This window comes from Bos taurus, chromosome 28, assembly GCF_002263795.3.
Source record: "Bos taurus isolate L1 Dominette 01449 registration number 42190680 breed Hereford chromosome 28, ARS-UCD2.0, whole genome shotgun sequence".
NCBI classification, from domain to species: Eukaryota; Metazoa; Chordata; class Mammalia; order Artiodactyla; family Bovidae; genus Bos; species Bos taurus.
The window spans coordinates 28,343,113-28,358,213 of NC_037355.1; the positions used below are offsets into that span (position 1 = coordinate 28,343,113).

Sequence of the window (15,101 nt, forward strand, 5' to 3'; positions counted from 1 at the left end):
GGGGGGGGGGCAGTTCTACCTTAGGATAAGGATGGGGTCAAAGTTGAGGGCCAGGTAGGGCCCAAGCCCTTCTTAAATGCTACTAGCGTAGATGAAAAAGAAGGCTGCCAGGAGGCAGAACACTATGAGTAGGCTTCTGTTAGAAGGGACAAGGAAATCCAATTTACTGTATTGGAAGTGGCCATAGCACTGGAGGGGCAGGGCATGAGGCTGGGCAGTTTAGGTAGAAATAAGGGTAGTAGGTGCCTAGCAAGCAGTTAGGGCCTCTGAGCCAAGGCTCACCCAGGGCAGGGTGGGGGACCAAGATTAGCAGCCACAGCTGAACTATGGGTCTCACAGTCCCTCAGTTCTAGGCAGGAAGAGAGAACCAAGGTCACCAAGGCCATTCCCTTCCCTCCAGGCAGCTTGTACTCCATCGTCAGTATAGTCATGTCCGGTCTTGGGCATTCATTAACCTTGAACTCTCCCCAGGAAAGAGGAAGGTGACCAGGTTCATTGTCCCCATTTTACAGATGAGAAAACCGATGCCTACCTGGTAAAGTATCTCACCCTTGGGCCCTGGGGCCTGGCACTGGGCCCAAGCAGGGCTGTCTAGGCCTTTAATTCCCTGGCGTGGTGGCTTGTCTAAGGAAGCCCCATGCCACAGGGTTGACGCTGTCCACCCTTGCTGATGATACAGGGATGCTGGGGCCACCTGAACCCATATTTAACGAGGGAGGTGAACCAGGACAGAAAGCCCTGCCCCTGCCCTTGATGGCTCTGGGTGGGGGTGCAGCAAGACAGCCTCGTTAGTCCTTCTACGAGTGAGTCCAGTAGATCACTCCATACTCCCCATCTCAAGAAGCCCACAATATAGAATGTAAATTGGTGTAGCCGCTATGGAAAATAGTATGGAGAGTCCTAAAAATAGAGTTCTATATGATCCAGCAGTTCTGCTCCTGGGCATATATCTGCAGGAAACTCTAATTTGAAAAGATGCATGCACCCCAGGGTTCCTAGCAGCACTATTTACAATAGCCAAGACAAAGAAGCAACTCAATGTCCACCAACAGAAGAAAGGTTAAAGAAGACATGTTACGTCAACACAATGGAATACTGCTCAACCATTAAAAAGAATGAAATAATGCCACTGGCAGCAACATAGACGGACCTAGAGACGATCATACTAAGTGAAGTAAATCAGAAGGAGAAAGACAGATATCATATGATATCACTTACAGGTAGAATCTAAAACATGATACAGATGAACTTATCTACAAAATAGAAATAGACTCACAGGTGGTGCCTAGTGGTAAGGAACCTACCTGCCAATGCAGGAGATGTGAGAGACACTGGTTCAATCCCTGGGCTGGGAAGATCCCCTGAAGGAGGGCATGGTAACCCACTCCAATATTCTTGCCTAGAGAATCCAAGGACAGAGCAGCCTGGTGGGCTACAGTCCATGGGGTCACAGAGAGTCAGACACAACTGAAGTGACTTAACACGCACGCACAAACAAACAGAAAACAAATTTATGGTTACCAAAGGGGAAAGGGTGGGGAGGGATAAATTAGGAATTCAGGACTAGCAGATAAAAACTACTATATTTAAAATACATAAACAACAAGGTCTTACTGTACAGCACAGGGAATGTATTCAAAATCCTGTAATAAACCACAATGGGAAAGAAAATGAAAAAGAATAAGTGTATGCATGTAGGTATGTGTAACTGAGTCACTTTGCTGTACGTCAGAAACTAAGGCAACGTTGTAAATCAATTATACTTCAATAAAAAAGAAGAAGAATCCACAGCCTAACTAGGAAACAGACCTGCAATGACCGCACAGTGTGATAAATGCTGCAGGGAGAACATGGGCAGAACACAAAGGGCTCACAAGAGAAGGGGTGCCTGAACCCGCCCAGCAAAGCCGGGGTGACCTCCCAGAGGAAGTAGCCTTTCAGAGGCACAAGACATGCCTGGCCTTTGCCAGGCAGATGAGCAAAGGAAGGGAGTGCCAGGCAGAGGGAAGAGCATCTGCAAAGACCAAGAGGCCTGGCGAGCCTGGCACATCAGGGAAACTACAAGTCAAGAGGGAGACTGCAGCAGGACCTAGGCTGTGGAGTGAACGCACAGGACAAGGCTGCATGCCCTGCAGTTGGGTGTTTTAATCTATGAGTCAGCAGGCACCCACATTTGCTTTGCTCCAAATGGTGGATTCATAGACCCCTTAGAACCACTGCTGAAAATCGCACTTTGAGAAATGTTGGATTAGAAGCTAAAACCATTGTCAACTATGGCTACAGGCCAACAACAGGGATGAAATTCACAGGGTGAGAGAAAGAGGTCAGGGTCAAGAAAGAGTCATCCTATATGACCCACTTATATCAAGTTCGGAGAAGTCAGGATAGTGGTTACCTCTGGGGGGATGTGGAAGATTTTAAGGAGGGTGTCCAGAGGGCAGTAATAATATTGTGTTTCTTGATCTGAGTGTTGATTTCACAGATGTGTTCTTTGTGAAAATTCATCCAGCTCTATACTTAAGCTTTGTATATTCTACTGTATGTAGCTTCCGCTTAAAAAAAAAAGTTAACTGCTTTCTATAAACATCAGTGCAAATGTAGACATTAAAACTTTGTGATTCCATAATCGGCTGTGAGCCAGGCATCCAGATGATATAGAATATGTTTATATTCATTTTTTATATTATTTCCAAATGAAAACACAAACATTGTATAGTCTCACAGAGAGCTCTCAAACTCCAGAGAACTCGTCTACAGATCCCAGGCTTTGAGGAACCCCAGCTCAAGAGGAAGCATAATAATGCTCAGTTCTAGGTTTGGGGGATGGAAGATAAACGAGGGGCCTGGAGCTTCTCCCAAAACCTCTGGAGAGGTGGGTCTCCCTGGCTTGGCTGTGAGCTCCTGAAAGGCAGGGGCCTCTCTTGCTCACTCTATGTCCCTGGTGCTCAGAGAGGGACCCGGCACACAGTGGGTCTCAGAGGACCTTCTCTGCCAGGGCCTCTTGGGCCAGCCCCACGTTGAGCGTGGAAGAGGGGATCTGTTTGGGAAGCTGTGGTTTCCCAGTCACTGGCTGAGTTCCACACCACAGGCTCGCAACCATGGGTGGGCGATGCTGCAGCAGGGATTCCAGGGTGGAGTTGGTATTGTTCAGTTCTCCCCAGAGGGGAGAGCTGCATGCAGAGAGGGCTCTGAGCTCTTGGGGACCATGATTGTGGGCAGGAAATCCCAACCCTGCCTGCCCACCAGCCTTGCTGGAATTTGTAACAACCCAGCTCTGGGGAAGACAAACTGTTCCAGAACCAGAGAGGGCTGCATCTGTGGGCAGGATGCTCAACAGCCGCTCAACAGGTGTCTCCTCCCGTCCCCGGGGACTTCCCTCCCCGGCTCAGCCTCTCTTGCCCACTCTGAAGAACTAACCTCCTCCTCCCACATCCCGTCTGTCTCCACTCAGCCGGCATTTTCCAAACCACCTTTACAATTTCTGCCCTAACCCTGTGCTACCCGGAGCATCGTTTACTTAATAGTTTTCTTTAAAACCATGTTCAATTTTTGTCTTAACTTGCCCTTGTTAAATATTTGTGAAATCCTGGATTTGATGTGCCAGGGTTTTTTCTAACACACATTAAATTTTCATTTAAAATACCTGTTCTTGTATCACCTAAAACTACCCTGTGTACCTTCACAATGGAAACGATTTTGTACAATGGTTCAGCCAGGATGGTGGTTATTATTATTAATAATTATAGCCTCACGTTAGCAGCAAGCTATATGCCTCTTCCACACATTTGCATTCAGTCTCATTCAGTCCTCTTGGTTCCTACACTATGGATATCATTGGCCCCATTTTACAGGTGAGGAAACCAAAGCTCAAAGAGTAGTAGCGATTTGCTTAGGGTCACACAGACAGGACTTTGGTCCTGATTCAAGGCTCTAGGGCTCCCGACCTAGGAGGAGGCAGGGAAGCAAGAGGCATTTTCCTGTCTCTAGCCAGACTCACAAGAGCCATAGGATGGCATCCCATGGCGGAGAGAGTTTGGATTAGACATGAGGAAGTACTTCCTGGCTAGAAATGTTTAGGCACGAGAATGATTGGCCGAGGAGGGAAACTGGGAGTCCTCAGAACAAGATAAAGGCCCAATTGGGATCATGTCAGTGCTGCCTAGAGGCAGAAGAATGGACTGAATGACCTCTCCAAGCCTCATCCAAGCCCAAAGATTGGGTGCACCCTGCCATCAAGGCAGCCTTCCTTGCCGTTTCCCCAGTGTCTATTAGACACGGCGAGGCTGTGGCGGCTCCCACTTAAAGGAACTGGGAACCTCTCATCTTGGCCCTGCCCCATGAGGGCGTGTCAGGAACAGCAGGCCAGGGTGGCAAGGCATTATTAGCTTGCCCTCTTCCCTTCCCACCGCTCTGGCAGCTCCTGGGCTCATCTCCGAGGTCTGGAGTCGAAGGCCTGGCTGCCCTCGGAACCACTGGGGCTGCTGGGCCACCCGTGGGCCACCTGAGCCAGGGAACCTGCATTTCTTCCATCCTCTCCGGGGATCCTTTTCAAAACTCCCTGATCTGAAAAATTAGACACGTAATGACTTAAGGTGTTGCCTCTCCAAGTAATGAATTGTCATTTTTTTTTAAGTCAAAGTATTTATTTCTCAAAACAAAATGGGTATTATCTTCCTCTCTAATTAGACAAATAATATATACCCAGTGATTTGAAAACAATATAAAAATGAATATAAAATTACTCACATTTCTATCATCTAGAAAACAGTGGCCTTTGCCAGGCAGAAGAGAAAGGAAAGGGAGTCCCAGGCAGAGGGAACAGGATCTGTATAGACTAAGAGGTCTGGGCGAGCCTGGCACATCAGGGAAACTACAAGTCAGGAGGGAGACTGTGGCAGGACCCAGGCTGTGGCATGAATGCCCTGGACAAGACTTCATGCCCTGCAGTTGGGTACTTCAATCCCTTTATGAACCAGCAGGCACCCCAACTGTAGCCAGCCATAAGATCCCTGAGGGCAGCTATTGGAGCTTCAGGGGTCTTCAAAGCCCCTGGGTTTTGCCCAGTTCAGTGCCCCACACAGAGCAGATGGTTAGGGTCCATCCACATGGCAAGGCCTTTGTGTGAGGCCCTGACAACAGGAGAGGTCGGAGTTCTGAAGGAGGCAGTTCTAAGGCCATCCAGGAAGTTTGGAAGGCATCCAGGAGGAGGTGAGGAATACCTAGGGTTGCGGAGATAGCATACAGTTCAGCTAATGGAGAGGGAGCAGGTGAACAGGGCATTCTGATGGGAGGACCTGCCCAGGGAGTGATGGGGTGTGGGCTAAGCTCCGGGCAGTCTTGCATGTGGTGACTCCCAGGATGATGCTGGCAGGCTTACACCAGCATCTGCCAGGAGGTGAGGGTGAGATTCAGGTGCTCCAATTACAGTCATGACCCGGGTTGGTCTTAGGGGTGACCCCTTTTCCAAGAAGCTGACTTTTGAGGAATTTGCTTGGCCATGGAAATCATGACGTGTTTCCACTGGCCTCAGCTGTTGATTAAACCTCCATCCGTGTAACTACCAACCCAGGAAGAACCCTCTCTTCCTCACAGCGTGTTCCCCGCTCCTGTTTCTCATGTTTATGGGCAGGTGGTTTGTAAAGGGACCTGCACCCAGTGAGGTCAGCTGAGAAAACAAGAGTCACCATCCTGCTGCCCCTCATTCTAGGAGCTGCAGGCTTGGGCCACCGTCACCCCTGGGCACACACCCCCTCCTCCTGCTTTCGCCCGCCCCTGGTGCTTCTCCTCTGTCCTGCTCCAGCCTTGTGCCTGCCCAAACTGTTGTTTATCAACACAGACCAGAACATTCCGCTGCCAGCAGAAATACACACGGCAATGGCACTGCCACCCCACACCCTGCCGTCAACACACTCCCACGCGCTGCTGGCCACCGTCAAAGCGGCGCTCTCACATGCATTCCCACCCGCTCCTGCCAGCACAGCTGTTGCCCGCTGCTTGGAATCGGGCCCTCTGTCTCACACACGCATTCGCTGTGGGTTTTTCTCCCGTGTACTCAAGGCTCACACTTGTAAACAAGGCCAGCATACACTCTGCCCCCTGACCTGGGGTGTCCGTCTTATCACTTGCAACTGTGTGACCTTGGGCAATGGACTTAACATCTCTGGGCATCTGATGCCTCATCTGCAGAATGGGGATAATAAGTACCTTCTAGGTGTTTTCCCAAGGCTCAGGGGGGCTGGGCGAGAGAGCAGGCATCCGGGAAGTGCTCCATCAGTGGGAGCTCCGATGCTGGAGCGTCGTGTGTCCTTTTTGGAATCTGGCCACTGGTTTTCCTTTCCCACGCCTGACTGCTGGCCTCACCTCGTGGTCACACCTTCCTGGCCGTGTGACCTCAAGTGAGGCATATCACCTCTCCGCTTCTCATGTCCCTCGCTGGTGAAATGGGTTTAACAACTGCCTGGCTGGGCCCAGAGACATGCTGTGAGGGGCACAGGGAACTGGTCACCGTTGTGCTTCAGAAGCCCATCAGTCCTGGCCACAGTTGCAGGGTGTTTGGGAGAATGGGATTGGAATGGGGCAACAGCCACACATGGGCATTTTCAGCCTCCTGCCATCTCCCCCTCATCTCCTCATCAAGCCTCAAGCTGAGGCAGTGTTTCTATTTTGGCTCTGCCGTGGGGCTGCAGTCCACCCAAAGAGGCCACGGTAGCCCATCTCTGCAGCACCCGGGCCTTGCTGAGTTGCCCAGCTACCCCCCTCCCCGCCTACTCCTTCCATAAGGCACAGTGGCTCTTCCCAGCAGGATCACTGTGCAGCGCTGAGCCGTCCAGCTTACCCATCTCCTCCTGCTTTCTCACTCACCCTAAGGCTAAGGGTCCCCGTTCTTAAGGCTAAGGGTCCCCGGTCTTCTCCCCGAGTTCCCCTCCACCCTGTCATCTTCTCCAGGACTCCGTCTTTCCTTCTCCTTGGCCAGAGAACCTGCTCTAGATTTTTCTATTCTGGGGAACAGGGGTATGCAGAGGGATAGAAAACAAATGTGATTTAAGAACTGAGATAAATCTGGGCTGAGCAGGAGGGTATGCGTTATGGAGAAGGAGGCTCTGCAGTGGGTGGAGCAGCAATTCAGGCCAGGTGGGTGAGCTGGGCTTCTCCCCATGCTGCAGCAACGTACCTTCCTGCCTCCTGATGCAAACAGGTGAACTTGCTGGAGGGCAGATCTTGGCCTGGTCCCTGCTCAAAGGTTGTGGCTTCTCCATTTGACTCTAAGAGACTCTCAAGCTCTGGCCACCACTGGGAGGCCACTGGAGATCCATTGGCTCAGGGGAACCATAGTAACCAGGCTGCCTCTGTCATTTGGGGCACTGGAAAGAACACAAATGGAAACCCATATACCACATGTATCGATATCCAAAATGTGTAAGTCAACCTAAGAAGCTGTTAAAATATAACTTCAGAATGACCTGGAAAGTCAAGTTTGAATTTAGAATTCTTGGATTCTTCAGAGTCCCTCCAGAACACAAGGAGGGACACGAGAGAGCTGGGTGGGTTGGTAACCACTGTGCAAGTGGGGCTCTAGAGCAGTTGGCTGATTTGGCAAAAACATAAACTATGTTTCAATCCAATCAGTACCTTCTGTTTTTAACTTGCTCCCAGGCCAGTGTGGCCAAAAGAGCTAGAAGGCAGTAGGCACAGTGGTGGTTATTACCTTCATTCAAATCCCAGGGCTGCCAAAATCGAGGCTCAATTAATTTCTTTAATCTTTTTGAGGTTCAATTTCCCCATTTGTAAAATGGGACTAATGATACCTCCCTGATAAAGTTATTGTAATTACTAAAAGAAGATAATCCTTTTAAAGCCCTTAGCATGGTCCTGGAACGTAATAATTGCTCACTAAGCTGTGAGCTATTACTGCTATTATAATTTCTCCACATACGTGCAATGATAGTATCAGAGCAGGAAGTCATCTGCCGGTCTCTTTACTGTGCACATGATGAAATAGGTCACTCAGCTAAGCAGAAGCAGATATGCAACTAGGGTTTCCAACTTTCCCACAGTCTTGGGTTTTTCCCTAGCTAAAAATAAAAAAATTAAAAAAATGGTGGCCCAATAATGTGAATGTCTTTAATTCACTGGATACTTTACAAATGGTTAGTATAGCAAATTTTATGGTATGTTCATTTTACTACTGTGTGAGTTGATTAGGGCTGCCATAACAAATAATCGCAAACTAGATGGCCTAAACAACAGAGATGTACTGTCTCACAGTTTTGGAGGCTAGAAATCTGAAATAAAGGTCCCAGTGACGCTGACACCCGAAGGCTCCGAAGAACAATCTAGTCCATACTTCACTCCTAACTTTTGATGGTTTGCGGGCAAGCTCTGGCGTTCCTTGGCTTGTAGAAGCAGCACTCCCGTCTCTGCCTTTATCTTCACAAGTTGTTCTCTCTGTGTATATGTGGCTCTCTCCGTGTGCCCAGATTTCCCCTTTTTATAAGGACACCAGTCAGATTGGATAGAGTCCACGCTGTTGACCTCATCTTAACTAAAGACATCTGCAATGATCCTATTCTTGAATAAGTTCACATTCTGAGGCACTAAGGATGAAGACTTCAACATAGGAGTTTTGTGGGGGACACAATTCAGCCCATAAAAACCACAGTGAAAAATTATGGCTACCCTGCACGCAGTATCAGACTGTAGGCAGGGGAAAAACACCTCTGGTGATGTTTCAGGGCCATGCTCATAGCAAGTCTTCAAAATGTGTTTCCTGATTTGTGTTAAATCTGGTGCCAATAAGCTAAAAGGGCTGAAATTTCCCATATTCCACAATGAGTCCTCCACTGGCCATGAACTAAAAGGATTTTTAACTACCAGTACTGTTTCCAGACAAGTACTTAATAAACTCTTTAAAAATAATTTGTTCTCTTTGGTTGGCTCAACTCTGCAATCCTGGACACCATCTTGTTTCTACTATTTCTGTCCTCAGAAAAGAGGTAAAATTCAGCTGGAGCAGGCTGAATTACACATTGTCTTGTTTTGCACGTGGATAGCTTATTTTATTTAAATTTTTTCCCTTTAAGATTTTAGGGAGAAAGTCTTCACACAAATAGAAATCCTGCAAGAATGGCACAATAGACACCTATGTACCTTCCACTTAAATGCAACGATTATTAACCTTTGGCAGGATTTGCTTTATCTGTAGCAAGTTTTTTTGATGAACCACTTGAAAAGAAGTTGCTGGCATCATGATATTTTAGCCCCAAACATTTAAGCATGAATTTCCTAGGAATGAGGGCTTCCCTGGTAGCTCAGCTGGTAAAGAATCCACCTGCAATGCAGGAGACACCAGTTCGAATCCTGGGTTGGGAAGATGTAGGGGAGAAGGGATAGGCTACTCACTCAAGTATTCCTGGGCTTCCCTGGTGGCTCAGAGGGTAAAGAATCCATCTGCAATGTGGGTAGACCTGGGTTCAGTCCCTGGGTTGGGAGGATCCCCTGGAGAAGGGAACAGGTACCTGCTCCAGTATTCTTGCCTGGAAGATTCCATGGACAGAGGAGCCTGGCGGGCTACAGTCCATGGGGTCGCAAGCAGGACATGACAGCGATTTTAACTTTTCCTAGGAACAGGCTGTTTTCCTATATAAGCACATTGAGAAAACCAATTGTTCCATAATGTCATTTCATATCCAGTCCATACTCAAATTTGACAAGGCTGATTTTTCAAAAATTCTGAATCTGATGAATTTCAAATCTGTGAAGTTTAGGGTCTTGACAGTATGACCCGTGTAATGGGAAATTTGGGAGCTCTTGAAAATTAACCTAGTATCTAGAACTCTTTGCCCCACACCACACTGACGTTCCCTTTCCTCATTTCCTTTCTCTAGTGAGCCAGCTCTCTGAAAGCCCAAATGCATGCTTGGGGTGGGGTGCTCCTGGAATTCCTTTTATTCTAAGACTTAGAATTCTAAGACTAAGACTAATTCTAAGATTTAGCCTTAGGAGCATCTGAAGGAAGACCTGCTGGCCTGGGGGCCTGCTACACTTGCCTGGGAGCCCCCTTCGGGGAGTCACAAAGACTGGGCTGGCGGTGCAGGGATGCAGACTCCACCAGCCCTTGACTGGGGTGGAGACTCCCAGACTTAGCACCACCCTCTCCAAAGCTGGCCAGGTGCCAGTCCAGCGTGGTTGCCAGCGCTGCCATTGTCACAGCCTCTTTCTGGGGATTTCCAGACAGTGGCCTAGAGGATCATCCTGGCCTCCAGAAAGGTGACCGCAAATCAACAGCGAAAGAAGAAAAAGAAGAAAATTCTGCAATGAACTTCTCTGAGTTTGGGGGCACAGTCCTCTTCCCCTTATCTGCAAATCCAGGGCTCAGGATTAAACCTTTGGTTTTCAAAACTGTTTCATAACTAGGAACAGCATTAATCGGTAGAACCGTGCAAATAAAAAGGGGGCCAACAAAGATGCAGGGTGTAGGGAATGGCTGGTTTGTGATTCAGAACCGCCTTCCCCCTCCAACCCCCAGGCTTGTTTGAGCTTGGCTGCAAGTTTCAGCCAATGTATTTCTGGATGGGACAGGAGCCAGGGGTCAGATAAAGTTCCAACATATTTTGCAGCAGGCCTGACACTTTGCCCAGTGCTCTGGGCCTGTGACAGCTGCCAGGATGGTGCATTGGGAAAGTTAGGCCAGATGGAGCTGGTTTACATGGGTCTGAGGGAACAGGCAGTTGACTAACCAGACAACTCAGCAACACCCAGCACAGTAACACCACCATTGAACCAACATGACTGCCTGGGCCACCAGAGGCCCTGCACGCCATTCTCGGGATGTCACTAGCAGCCACCATGCTAACCCCCCACCCCACTCCCGGCATCCCCGGGACAGGGATCTGTATTTCCATCTTATTATCTTTAGTAAAACAAGTAAACACTGAACACACCAAGCATCTAACACGCACTATCTAACTTAATCCTAACAACAGCTCAGTGAAATAGGCATGGTTATTACCCCAGACAGACAGATAGACAATTTGTTTTTGTGTAAGACAGCTTACACAAATAGTAACAGATACACCTGCAGGTATGAGGCCCGTTTGTAAACGCTTCCCGGGCGTTACCTAATTTAGTGGGGAAACCAAGGTACAGGGGGCAAAGCCATTTGTCCAGGGTCACAGGGTTGGTAGGTGTGAACAGGAAACCACTGGACACTAGGTGAGTCCAGATGGAGGGCCCACGCCTGCACCACCCCGTGAATGTCCAGCTGGGAAACCTTTTCTGAGACAGGCAAGGGGAAGAGAGACTGGGTTGAGATCCGAAACAAAGTGAAGGCGAAGGTCTGCGCTCTTTTCCGTTTCCTGACAAGCATAATGAGAGGCACCCGTGGGAATAGAAACGCAGACATCTGACCCTGAGCCCTTGGCCGCTCTTCCTTCCTCTCCCCTGGCCCCGCTGGTCTGAACTGTGTGGTCCCAGGCCTCATGGGACAGACACCGTGGGACAGAGCCAAGCGAGCTGGCTGCAGGAGGCCTGTTTTCACCGAACTGCATCTCACCCCTCTCAACTCTGAGGCGCCCAGTGGACAGTGAGGAGCTGCCCTGTGCACCTCCCACAGCCGAAGCTGACTGTCTCAAATCTGCAGTTGAGCCGGCTGGGTGCAGACCCGCACGGAGGCCAGGTTTCCTGTCGCATTTTGGAGCTCTTCTGATAGCCCAAGACCACCTGCAGCAATGTCACCGGGCGGGTAGAGACAGTCTGCTCTTCGTCCTCAGCAGCTCTGCTTTCACCTGCACGTGGACAAACTCACGCACCCAGGGGAGCTGCTGTCCCCCGTCCCAGCTGCCTGCACGCACTCGATGGCCTCTGGATGGGCTCTGAGGAAGGAACACCAAGGCCTTGCTTTGGAGCACCTGCCTGCACGCTCCAAGGCAGCTCCTCCAACACAAAGGCAGCATCAGAAGGGTTCTCAGAGGAGGTGATGTCTAAGCAAGGTACTAGATAGAAAATAAACCGTGACAATGTCTGTATCCTGCTCCTCAGGGGTATTTCAGTTGACGTACGCTGTCAACTTTTTCTTATGTTTACAGACATATCTGTGTCTTTATCTATATACATGCTCCTGACATTTAAAAAATGTCATGCTCTGACATTTTTAATTAGAAAGGAACCAACTTCGTTTCTTTACTTCTTGAGACACCAGGAACATTTTTCCATGTGGGTTTATATCTATCTAATGGCTGCCTCGTATCCCACCATGCCATCATTTATAACAGCAATCCCCTACTGATGGACATGTAGGTTGTTCTCAATGTTTTTGCTAATCAATCATCCACCCTTTCTTCCTTCACACAAATATTTATTAACCTCTTAATTATGTGCCAGGCATCTTGGTAAATGCTGGATATATAGAGATGAAGAAAATGAACATGGTCTCTCAATCATAGACCTTTCAGTCCAGTGGAAAGACAAACTTCTAATCCCAAGGTGCAATAAGAGCCGAGGAGGGAAGGAAGTGCTAAAGGGAATATCAGAGCCAGAGCCCCTGCTTTCCTGGACACTGGAGAAAGACCTCTCTGGGGTGGTGTCATTTCAGTGGAGATCTGTGTCAGGAGCCAATCATTTGAGGAGTGTAGGGAAGAGCATTCTGGGCAGAGGGAACAGCATGAACAAGGACAGAATTGTATGAACACCTTGTGTGTGTAGTATGTTTGGGGAAGTCTGAGATTCCCCCTAAGGCTACAGAGTAGGGGTGAGGTTGAGGGTGAGGCTAGATAGGCTGGGTGGAACTCACGTGAGAAAGCCTTGATACCAAGCCAAGGAACTTGGACTTGATTCTCTCAACAGAGCCTCTCAACATGTCACTGAGTCTAGACAGAATACTGTGGGCTCCTGCCTAAAAGATCCAGGAGAATATTAATGTTCGACAGGAAATCTCTGCTTTAAATGGAAGGTTCGTTTTCCTGCTAGAAGTTCAAAGTCTGTCCTGAGCTTTAGGGCCAAGCACGTTACCTTATTACTGAGTTCCCCAGAAATGTGACCCAGAGAGATCAAGGATTTGCCCAAGAGAAACAGCAAACTCACTGCCAAAGGCAAAACCTAAAGCCCCAACAGCCAGCTTTCAGCTCCTGCACTAAAGCCCGCCCCCTTTCACCTGGGCATTCTTTCTGGCAGCCACTCAAAACAGGAAGAGGGTGAGGAAATGCATTTTCAGAATTTGTGGAACACCCACGAGTGTCAAGCACTGTGCCTGGCCTGGGAGGTACACAGGGCTGTGAGGCCAGCCTGGAGGGTGCTCACAGCCCCGGAAGACGGCATGAGTCTCCAGTCATCCTGGAGGGTGCTCACAGCCCGGAAGACGGCATGAGTCCCCAGTCATCCTCACTCCAGAAGTCCTCCCTGCCCCGCCTCCCCCCGAAAAGTTGCTGAAAAATCATGCGTAACAAAGTGGCCAGGAGTTTCCTGCTTTGGTAAGCTGGCTTACTCAATTTCCCTCATTTGTCCACCCGGACCAGACGGAGCAAAGGGCAGCCATCAAAGGTGTCTGGGTGAGGCTCCGGCAGCCGGGTGAATGGGCCGCTGGGGACTCAGTCTGGCCGTGGTCTGGGCCGGGGAGGGGGAGGGACAGGCCGGGGGCAGCCCCGGCGGCCCCGCCCTCCCGGTGCCAGGGGTGTGCTGTGTGCTACACGTGCGGGAGGGCGCGAGCCGCCGCGGTCGGATGAGGCAATCGCGGGGAACGTGCGGCTGGGCCCGTCAGGGGCTGCGGCTGGGAAGGGGGAGGGGACGGTGCCGGCGGGACCCGCCCGAAGCAGTTACGCCCTCTCCCCGCGCCCTGCTCTCCCAGCCACCTGTGCTGGGCTCCGGGGCGGGCGCCGTCGGCTTCTGGCTCCGCCCAGCACGGGTGGGCGGTGCGGAAAGGCTTGTCCCCATCCCCCTTGCCTCCAGGGTGCCCTGGCTCTTTATACCCCGGGCGATTGGCGTTCTGTTCTTCTCTGGTCCTTCCACGCCCCCCGTACTGTGCTGACAGACACATGAGTTCCTGTTACCAACCTGCAGACACACCTGGGCAGCTCCACGTGGGCGTCACACGCGCGGAGGCCCCTCTGCCTCTGTATTTGGAGAGCTGTTCTAAGCCAGCCCCTAGATTTGTTGTCCTATACTTGCTGGAACAAGCGCTGTGTCTTTGGGGAAGTTCCTTAACCTCTCTGAGTCTCAGGTAAGCCATCTGTCCAATGGAGATGATGATAGTATTAACACATACCAACCTCACTGGCTTGTAGTAAGAATTAAATAAGACAGTGCCTATAAAGTGTTAAGACCCAGTGGTCATTAGAAGTCACCCAATAAAGGATAACCCTGATGATTTTTATAGAGGAGAAAACTGAGCTACAAGCCCTACCTGGCTGGGCTCAGGGAGTCTGTAACAGGAGCAAGACTGGGTGCTGGGTTTTGTCTGTTTTATTTCCTTTATCAGATTAATCTTTTCTGCAGTATCACTTGTCCTTCCACCCAGGGCCTGCAACACAACACACATTTCTTGATATTTGTGCCTACTCTACAGCATTAAAAACTGAAGGCGTGGCACCCCGGGTGCTGCCAACTCCACCAGTGGCCTCCTGGCCTGGACTGCTGCCAGCCCTGGCCCCTGACGCATTGGAGTTAAGTCACTTCCTGCCTCAGTCTGTCCATCTGTACTGTAGGGATAAGAGGCCTCCTCTGTCCCTTCTCCTGGGACCGGCAGAGGATGACTCAGATAACGGTGGGGAAAGCCCACAGAAACAGAAAAGAGGCTCTTACTGGAGCCGGGGGCCCACTGAGTGATGCAAGCTTTGGGCTTTACGTGCAACCTAGCAGGAGGGAACAGGGACGGTTCTGGGAAAGTGTGAAAAGCCTGAGAGAGCAGAGGCATTCCTGCCCCTTCCCCTTTGAAATCGGACAGCCGGGGTGCGGGGACAGAGCCTCAGTTAGGAGTCTGAGGGGCCAGCACTGGGCGCAGAATCTGCCTCCCCCAGGTCTGTGGCCACCAAAGGCTCATGATCCCTTTGATCTGTCTGCCTTTTCTGTCAAGTGGGAGTTGTGGTATTTCCCTCACGGGGCTGTTGTGAGTA

The 15,101-nt window shown here is 50.0% G+C and overlaps 1 long non-coding RNA gene across 2 annotated transcripts; it reads right to left on the bottom strand.

The window, feature by feature from the left end:
• Positions 1-11: 11 nt before the first annotated feature.
• Positions 12-14,216, bottom strand: LOC112444774 (uncharacterized). Of its 2 annotated transcripts, none has more exons than XR_009493291.1 (3): positions 13,478-14,216; positions 9,400-9,636; positions 12-8,072 (listed from the first exon to the last, which is right to left on the bottom strand). It is a non-coding gene; the product is annotated as an uncharacterized lncRNA (long non-coding RNA). The 2 variants fall into 2 exon arrangements; XR_009493292.1 differs by having other exon boundaries at positions 13-6,478; positions 7,172-9,636.
• Between the last annotated feature and the right edge of the window lie 885 nt (positions 14,217-15,101).